Genomic DNA, 9927 nt, shown 5'->3' on the forward strand with positions numbered 1-9927 from the left:
GCTCAAATTCTATGACTAGATCTCAGAATGACCACACCCTATGTTAAGGGGGGCTGTGAAACGTGGTTTTCCCCGGGGTCCTGGAAGAAGACGACTCCGGTTGTCTCCACAGCATGCTGTATCTGCCGTCCTGGGGTAGAAGGTTTGGAGAAAGCCGAGAAGGTTGAAAATAGCCACTGGAGCACGAGAGGAACAGCTGGCCAGGAAAACATCGATGTCAAGTTCCAATCTGTGGGGTGGTGAGCTTTCCTCCAGCAGCTCACAACAACAGGCGGATAGTTGGTTAGATCCAGCTTGGGGTCTGGGGCAATGGACAGAAGGGCAAGGGAACCAGGGAGGTGAAGGTCTCGGTAGGAGAGAATCAGGGGTGAGGAACCACCGCACGCTTCCTGGATGGGGAACAGAGCGGACGTGCCTGGTTGACAGTAAAGGAAGGGCTCAAGTTCCTGGAGGTCTAAAAAAAATTTTTTTTTTTGGTTTATTTATCCAATTTGAGAGAGAGAGAGAGCACAAATAGGGGAAGGGCAGAGAGAGAGGGAGAGAGAATCCCAAGCAGGCTCTGTCCTGTCAGAGTGGGGCTTGAATCTACAAACTGTGAGATCATGACTTCAGCCAAAACCCAGAGGCTTAACCTGACTGAGCCACCCGGGTGCTCCATCAAGTACCTGGAGGTCTTGATGGAATTGGAGAGAGATGTAGTGGGTGAAGGGGATTTAAAGCAGGGAGGGAGAGCTTGCCATCCAATAAAGGATATGCTGGGGTGCGTGGGTGGCTCAGTCGGTTGGCTGTTCAACTCTTGGCTTCGCTCAGGTCATGATCTCGAGGTTCATGGATGTGAGGCCCACATTGGGCTTTGCGCTGGTGGTGTGGGGCCTGCTTGGGATTCTCTCTCTTCCTCTCTCTCTCTGCCCCTCCCCCACTGATACCCTCTCTCTCTCTCTCTCTCTGTCTCTCAAAATAAATAAACTTTAAAAAAAACCCAAAAAGGATGTGTTATGGACTGACTGTGTGTCCCACCCCCAATTCATATGTTGAAACCCTACCCCACAATGTGACGCCATTAGGATGTGGGGCCTTTGGGACAGGGTCAGGCCAAGAAGGTGGAGCCCTCATGCATGGGATTCATGCCCTCCTTAGAGTCCCAAGACAGTTTGCTTCTCTCCCCATCTCTCCCTCCCCCTCTCCCTCCTTCTCGCCCTCTCTCCCCTTCCCCCCTCCCTTTCTCCCTCCCTCTCCCTCCTCCTTCCTCTCTCTCTCTTTCTCTTTTTCTCTACCATGACCAAATGAAAGAAAACAGCCTCTCTAAAGAGGACCCTCACCGGAATCCAACCATGCCAGGAGTCTGATCTCGGACTTCCAGCCTCAGAACGGTGAGAAATAAGTCTGTTATTTGTAAGGCACCCAGTCTATGCCATTTTGTGGAGCAGCCAGGACGAACTAGGCAGCATATTTGAATGTATGGTTTTGGAGGGGGGACAACCTTGGGTAGACCTGAGATGCACTATGTGGCCAAGGGAGTTTGGGGTGGGCGTGGGCGGGTTGTGTCTTTCTCTCCTCTGTTTCCCCAGAGACCACCCGTTGGGGTGCTGGGTCCCAAGACACATCTGTCATCTTGGCCATCAGGAGGTTGAATGCTTTGATTCAAAAGCAGTTAAAAATAATTAGCAAGTTGATTTTGTTGGTAAAATATTTTTAAAAAATCGACTTTCAGCGATGTGGATTTGTATGGCACGAAAAAGATATTAAAAAGCATAGCCTCTTTAAGGCAATTATGTTTACTGGCCCTTTTCTGTATACGTGCCTTGCATTCTGTAGAAATAACAAAGTGAAGATCGCTGTGATACCACTATGATATCCATTTAGCAAAAGGTAAAATTAAGCTCTGTCTTGGGGGTGGTTGGAAATGAAACTCAGCCAACTTCAGCCTCGTGTGGTTACACTGTACCTGGTATAACCCACAAAGCTGAAAGCCAAGGGCAGATGAAGAGTAAAAACAGCAGGGTTTAATGTACGACACCTGTTATGATATTAGATGGTGTTATTAGCATCCTGTTACAGAAGTGAGGGTTTTAGGGGGCCCGCTTGGAAACAGGTAATCATTTATACTCTAAAGGTTAAGAAACACTTTTATATTTTAGCTAAAGGTAGTCAATTCTTCTTCTTCTTCTTCCTCTTCTTCTTCTTCTCCTTCTCCTTCTCCTCCTCCTCCTCCTCCTCCTCCTCCTCCTCCTCCTCCTCCTCCTTTTTTTCCTATAAAGCCTTCCAGGTGTCATATAGGGAGACTTTCCAGGTGGGAGGATCCTATCCAGGTGGGATCCCTTCCAGGTACAAACAACTGATGTAATTCTCTTGTCTGACACAGGCAAGAAAGCCACCTACTAGGTGGCCATCCATAGAGGGCTTTGCTCTAGAAGCCTCTCTACACACTTTGCTGTGCTCTCTCACTGTATGAAAGAACAGCTTTAAAATCAAACGCAAAAAAAAAAAAAATTCTGTGTTGGCTTCAAATAATCTTTCATCATTTAGGCCACAGATAGAATCTAAGAAGTTGGCCACTGACAGTTGGATGCAAACACCATGGGGTCAGTGGCCTTCCCTTCTGCTTCCTTCTCTACATGTAATTAATTGCTGGTCCTCAGGGAGACATTGGAGCTGACCTCATCAGGGCTTCTTATGCACACCTGCTGGCCCACGCCTCCTTGCATGAACTTGAGTCCACGAGGAATCAGAGGTTTGGGTGTGGCCCAGAATATTCTCTCCTCTTTTATTTATTATTATTATTTTTTCAATTTTTAATGTTTTATTTGTTTATTTTTCGAGACAGAGAACATGCCCACACAAGCAGGGGAGGGGCAGAAAGAGAGAGGGAGACAGAGAATCTGAAGCAGGCTCAGCCCAGAGCCCCACGCGGGGCTCAAACTCGTGAACTGTAAGATCATGACCTGAGCAGAAATCGAATGCTTAACCGACTGAGCCACCCAGGCGCACCCCCTTCTTTTGTTTTAATATACTGTATTGTTTTATGAAATGTCTTCTGTGTGTTAACGTAAAAAGGAAGGTGTTATGATCCTTTTTACACAGAGGCCTCGTGGAATGAAGGACTTGCTCAACATCGTGTGTGGGTCTTCCAGCGTGGGACGACTGCCAGCTCTTCCTCCTGGTCTCAGCCCAAATCTCATCCTTTGGCGCTCTCAGTTTCCTTCCTTATCAGGAACGATAAGTATGGTCATACGTATGTGTCCTGAAACGGCCAGCCACCTTGTTCTTGGAAATGGGTCCCCTTAATGTCAGCTTAGGGAAATCAGGCAGAGAGGCAAGGCGAGGCCCTGTGCCTGTACCGATTCGCAGCCAAGATGGCAGACAACTGAAGACCATTGGCTAAGTCTGGCCATTAACCTACATAATCATACAAGCATAGATATTTGTCTTCTGGTGACATTTACCCTGAAGCGCCGGGAAGTTTAGTCTGGCATCTGGCTTAATGTTTTGACTTTTCTATCCTGTGGTCTGATCTTCTTGTAAGCATGGAGCTGGTGCTTATTTACCCAGATAATCCCAAGTTTGGGGAAAGATTTTGAAAGGTGAGATATATTATGAAAGGTGAGCATACATAAGCTATGATGCACAGTTAGATCAACTGAAACTTTGCTGTGCCTCTGAAGTGAATGCTTATGTTTGCCATGTTCTTGGAAATACAGACGGCTTTCATGGAGATAAACTAAACATGAAAGTTTAAACTTAATGACCAGCTAACCCAGGAAATATATTAGATGTACATGGTCAAGATTTTAGAATTCAAGAGACTTGGGGTCTCATGTACATACTTTCTTTAATGGAAGTTCCAACTTGGAGCTGTTACATATTGTCAATCTAGAGAAAATAACAAGAAAGCCACCTGAGTTCTTGGAGCCAATATCTGGGATAGTAATGTTTAAACATTGGGGAACTTACTAGTGATTGTCTTAGAGGCAGATGGCCTCGGAGGTCACAAATTCTGTGGACTCCATGCAAGAGAATAGAGGTGAGTGGTCAACATAAAGGCACAAAGAAAGAGTAAAACAAATAGCAGGAGCTACAGACCTCTGGGTTATAAAACACCACCCAACATTTCACTGGACTTCACAGTTTTTTCCTACAAAGTATCAGGTTCCATCTCTTGGGGAATTTTTCTTTCCTAACTTCTATAGCAAGCAAATTTTCTTACAGTTGCGGGGGTGGTGTTTATGTTTTTAAGATGGTTCTTAGACTTTTAAAAAAGATTTGATTTTATTTTACTTATTTTTGTATATAAAAGAATATTTTAATCTTGTCCTTAGGAACTATAAAGACTGTACGTGATTTGGAAATGAGACCCTACCAAACAATGGCCAAAGAAGAATCATTCACTCTATGCCTTTTCTTTGATCGGGTCACCCAGAAATAGACTATTACCAGCTCTGATTGTTGTCGCTTGTGGCCCCACATTGTGTTTACCTGTGTATTCACCGTAGTTGAGTTTCCCTCCCATGTAGATGCGGGACCCCTTTTTCACATACTGATACGCCATGTTTCTGAGGCCTGGTCTGAATACTGATACTCTGTGCTCTGTCGTCTGACTGACATCACCCATTTGGTGCACTCCACTCTCCCCTGACCGCCACACCTCATTCGTTGCTAGAGAAATATCGTGACCGGGTTCTTCCCTTCCACCTATCTCATGATGGGGTCCTGACCCACTGTCCCAAGGAGCTGCACACAGTTCAGAGATCTTTCAGGATCAAAGCTGCTGGCAATTTCAGACTCACTTCTTACGAACTGATGAAATACCCCTAACACGGGTCTTTGAAACATGGCTTCTATTTGCTTTTTCTACGGTCTGTCTTTGGTCTTCCCCTAGCAAAGGACACGTAGCTCCCTCCCTCCTTCACCGGACGCTCTAGCTTGAACCAAAAGATTTTATTTTTAAACAATCTCTACACCTCACACGGGGCTTGAATTCACAACCTTAGATCAAGAGTTGCAGGGGCACCTGGGTGGCTCAGCCACCTCTTGGTTTTGGCTCAGGTCATGAGCTCACGGTTTGTGGGTTCAAGCCCCGCGTGGGGCTCTGCCCTCACTGTGGAGTCTGCTTGGGATTCTCTCTCCATATCCCGCTCTCTCTGCCCCTCCCCTGCTCATTCATGGTATCCCCCCCACTCTCAAAATAAGTACATAATCATTTTTTTTTTTAAGAGTTGCATGCTTCCCTGACTGAGCCAGCCAGGAGCCCCTGATTTTTAGACTTTTTATCCCTCTTTATATCAGGTTAGATTTTAATTTGCAAACTGAAAAAACCAAAAAACCAAAAAACAAAAAGACCTAAAGATCTAAAAAAAAAAAAAAAAAAGATCCAGAAAAATGTTACAGGTAGAAACCAGAAATGTACATTTTGCCTCCCAACCTGTCAACAAAGTACAAGGACGGTCCCACGAACGAAATGTCCCATGGCAGCTGATGTTGAACTTCCTTGCTGCCCAGCTTACAATTCATCTGACTAAAAACAATACTTAACCTCAGTGTTTTTCTGTCATTTCAGGATCTCACTGTACTGAAACATGCCACTGTGGTATACAATTAAGAAGGGAATTGAAACAAGGGAGATTTTTACTGTTAAGAAATATAAGAAATAGTGCTTGCTTTATCGTATGATTTCTATGCTTTCTAATTACGTGAACTCCAAACAAACTAGATAGCAGGAACTTCGTCTTGCTTTCTTGGGCCCAGCTTTTTGGGCAGCCCCCCCCCCCCCCACTGCCACCGTGAGTATACATTAAGTGTTTAATAAGGAGACAGATGCCCAGATACTGGCTTCCAGAACTGAAGGAGTCTCCCAGTGCCTGTGGACACTTTGGGAAAGTCATTTTTCACCACAGAGCAGTGTGGTTAGTCTCTCTCTCTCTCTCTCTCTCTCTCTCTCTCTCTTTTATAGATTCGAGCTTCTTACTGTTGTATGTTGAATTTCGGTTATTATTAAAGTCTATAGCAATTAACATCAAAATATAAATACCTGAAATTTAAGCGTAGAAAATTTGGTGAGTAAAATAGTGTCCCGGAGGAGATGTAAAAACCAAAGGTAGGTTTTCATATAGCTTGTGTTAGGTAGCATAGTATTGTGTGTGTGTGTGTGTGTGTGTGTGTGTGTGTGTGTCTTTAGGGATGCCATAACAAAGCACTACAGAAGAGGTGTCTTCAACAGCAGAAATTAATTTTCTCACGGCTCTGGAGGCAGAAGTTTGAAATCGAGGTGTTGGCAGGGTTGATTTCTTCTGAGGCCAGCTTCCCTGGCTGGTAGACGGCTGTCTTCTCTCCGTCTTCACGTGGTCTTCCTTCTCTGTGTGTCTGTGTCCAAATCTTCCAACAAGGATACCAGTCATATTGGGTTGGGGTCCACTTTAATGACCTCACTGTAACTTAATTACCCCCGAAAGACCCTATCCCGGTAGATCCCCATCATACTCTGACCTGCTGGAGTTAGTGTTTCAACATATGAATTTCGGGGGACACAGGTAGGTCCCCAACAATGGGTATGTGGCCTTAACAGCTTTACTGAGGTATAATTTATGCGCCACAAATTGTACCCACCTTAGAACTGCTTGGTATTGTTCTAAGTCTCAAAGAGTACGATGATTTAGTGGGAGTATTGGCAACCTAACTGTTGCATTCTCAAATTACTTACTAAATTTTGTATTTTCATAAAGGATTGAAACTACTGTTTTTATGCATGTGTGGAGTCAGGAAGTATGCGGGAAATCTTCGTACTTGCCCCCCAATTTTGCCATGAACCTCAAACTTCTCTAAAAAAGGTGTCTTTAAAAAAATTTTTTTTAATGTTCGTTTATTTTTCAGAGAGAGAGAGACTGAGTGTGTGTGAGCCAGTGAGGGGCAGGCAGAGAGGGAGACACGGAATCTGAAGCAGGCTCCAGGCTCCGAGCTGTCAGCACAGGGCCCGATGCGGGGCTCGAACTCACCAACCATGAGGTCATGACCAGAGCGGAAGTCAGACGCTCAACCTCCTGAGCCACCCAGACACTCCAAAAAATTAAGACTTAATAAAAACAAAACAGTTGCTTATTGGCCTAAAATTTTCCCTAATCAATTATATTGGTATTAATACATTTTGCACTTGGCGTTCTACCTGTTTTTGTTTCTGTTTTGCCATGGGTTTTCAGAGAAGGATGAAAACACAGGCCCCAAACAACGGAGGGTTTCACTTAACTTGTTAACTACAGTTTGATAGAATGGAAAGAGCCCTGGGCCTAACGGGGAGCTCTCAGTTTGGTCTGGACTCCATGCTTTCCTCTCTGAGCCCTGGTCCCCTCACCAAACTAAAACCCTCCTCACTGTGTGGGATGCTTATAAGCATCAAATGAGATTACATAGGTCAAAAATCCTTGAAAATTATAGATTGCAATGTAAACGTAAGGTGGCGTTACTTTTTTTTTTTGTTTTTACATTTTATTTATTTTTGATAGAGACAGAGCACAAGTGGGGGAGGGGCAGAGAGAGGGACACAGAGGGACACAGAGACACAGAGTCCCAAGCAGGCTCCAGGCTCTGAGCTGTCAGCACAGAGCCTGACGCAGGGCTCGAACCCACAAACTGTGAGATCATGACCTGAGTCGGACGCTTTACCGACTGAGCCACCCAGGCGCCCCAGGTGGTATTACTTTTTGAAGAGAAATAAAATGGGGCCCCTAATTAGAAAGAATTAAAATAAACTCTTGTGAATTGTTAACACTTTATTCAGTTACTCTGAAGCATAATTATCTTGCCAGAGCCTCAAATTTTAAATTGGTTTATGATCTAATTTTGAAGGCACCGAACTGCCTAAAGAAATTGGCTCAAAATTACAAAGAGAGATTAGGGCGTGCGTTAACTATTGCAAAATCAGGTTTTCAAGTTCACGAACGGAAGTCGTATTGATAACACCTTTCTGTACACCTCTTGTTCGATTGCATTTAATACACTGGGAAAGCTGTCTTCAGCTTGAGGCTTCCTTTGCTTTTGCTCACAGAGGCCTCTTCCCAAAAAGTTATGTATTACGTGATCATAGGGCTTGGAAAAGGAAAAGTCATTCCCAACATTCCACTCTGCCATATACCTGAGTTCGGATCACCCCCACTGCAGCCAAAATGCTCTGATGCTAAAGTCAAACTTGGGTCTCGGTTGAAATATACATAGTGAGGCAGCTTTATAGCAAGTTGATTTATCATTAAATAAGGCTGCCTCAGAACCCATCCTTTTTTTTTTTAAGAAGTAGTTTTTTAAAAGTGTTTATTTATTGGGGCGCCTGGGTGGCTCAGTCGGTTGAGCGTCCGACTTCGCTCAGGTCACGATCTCACGGTCCATGAGTTCGAGCTCCGCATCAGGCTCTGTGCTGACAGCTCAGAGCCTGGAGCTTGCTTCAGATTCTGTGTCTCCCTCTGTCTCTGGCCCTCCCCCCGTTCATGCTCTGTCTTTCTCTGTCTCAAAAATAAATAAATGTTAAAAAAAAATTTAAAAGTGTTTATTTTTTTTGAGAGAGAAAGAGAGAGAGAGAGAGAGAGCGAGAGCGTGCATGCTAGTGAGTGTAGTGAGGGACAGGGAGAGAGGGAGAGAGAGAATCCCAAGCAGGCTCTGCACAGTCAGTGTAGAACCTGATGCAGGGCTCGATCCCATGAACTGTGAGCTCATGACCTGAGCCGAAGTCAGGAATCAGATGCTCAACCGACTAAGGCACCCAGGTGCCCCACAGAACCCATATTTTTAAAGTTTGTTTATTTTTGAGGGAGAGAAAGACAGAGTGTGAGCAGGGGAGGGGCAGAGAGCGAGAGGGAGACACAGAATCCGAAGCAGGCTCCAGGCTCCGAGGTGTCAACACAGAGCCTGACGGCAGGGCTCGAACCCACGGACTGGGTGATCACGACCTGATCCAAAGTTGGACATTTAACCAACTGAGCCACCCAGGTGCCTCACAGAACCCATATTTTTTAAAGAGATCTTTAGTCCTTGAAGCAATGCACCTGAATGGAAGACAGGCTCCTTCTTTGTAACGTAGGAGGTTTACTGCGGCAGGGAAGGTAGACATGGGAGAACCCGCGTGAATATGCAGGATGGTTCTTATGCAGGTATTTTAGGACAGGATGTTATTCCCACAAAATTATCGGTGTTTACTTATCCTTTTAACTGTTGTAAGAGTTCACTGAGCAGTACGTGTGGGAACCCCCATTTGTGGACCAATGAACGATGAAGCTTGTAACTTCAAGTAAAATATAGTTAATTGTATTTAGATCTTATGACTGGCAGTTCTTAGATTGAGTCACCCAACTTCCAAAGAACTGGAGCATTCTTAAGAACATTAAGTCTTCTTATATATATATTACAAAACATCTTGCTTTCTAAATGAAGTTGCTTTTTCAAATGGAAACCATTAGTGGTGCATTGAACCATACGTGGAAAGAAATCAGATAACAGAAAGTTCCGTTGGTTTCCTCAGGATGTTAATTTTAAACACGCTTTTACAAACAGATCTGTCTTAGCGTACTTGCTTTTTCTTCATTGGAACTGAAGTCTAAGCCGGCCGTAGAGTTCAGTGTCTCAACCCACATAATATTTTTTAGGGAAGCCATTGAAAACAGCTGGGGCTAACAGAGTCTCCAGACCTCAAGGCCATGGGTAAGTTATAAAAGCCACATGGTGGATATCCAGCTGTAGCTTCCGCATTAGGTAGATATTTCAAGGGAAAGGCAAATGTCTTTCCTACTGACCGCCCCCCCCCGCCCCCGCCAAGAATATTTTGCTCTTTAGACAAAAGTGGGAGAGAGGAGACTCTAGAATTGTCTGAGGTGTAGTTTGTACTCATTCAACACAAACTTAGCTGGAACCTCAGAAACAGAGAAGGTACCAAGGTAGCATATGACCTTTTCAGCA

At 44.6% G+C, this 9927-nt stretch overlaps 1 pseudogene; it reads right to left on the minus strand.

Moving 5' to 3' along the window:
• Positions 1-4374: 4374 nt before the first annotated feature.
• On the minus strand, positions 4375-4830 carry LOC101081086 (annotated as a pseudogene).
• Between the last annotated feature and the right edge of the window lie 5097 nt (positions 4831-9927).

This window comes from Felis catus, chromosome D3 (assembly GCF_018350175.1).
Source record: "Felis catus isolate Fca126 chromosome D3, F.catus_Fca126_mat1.0, whole genome shotgun sequence".
Lineage (NCBI taxonomy): Eukaryota > Metazoa > Chordata > Mammalia > Carnivora > Felidae > Felis > Felis catus.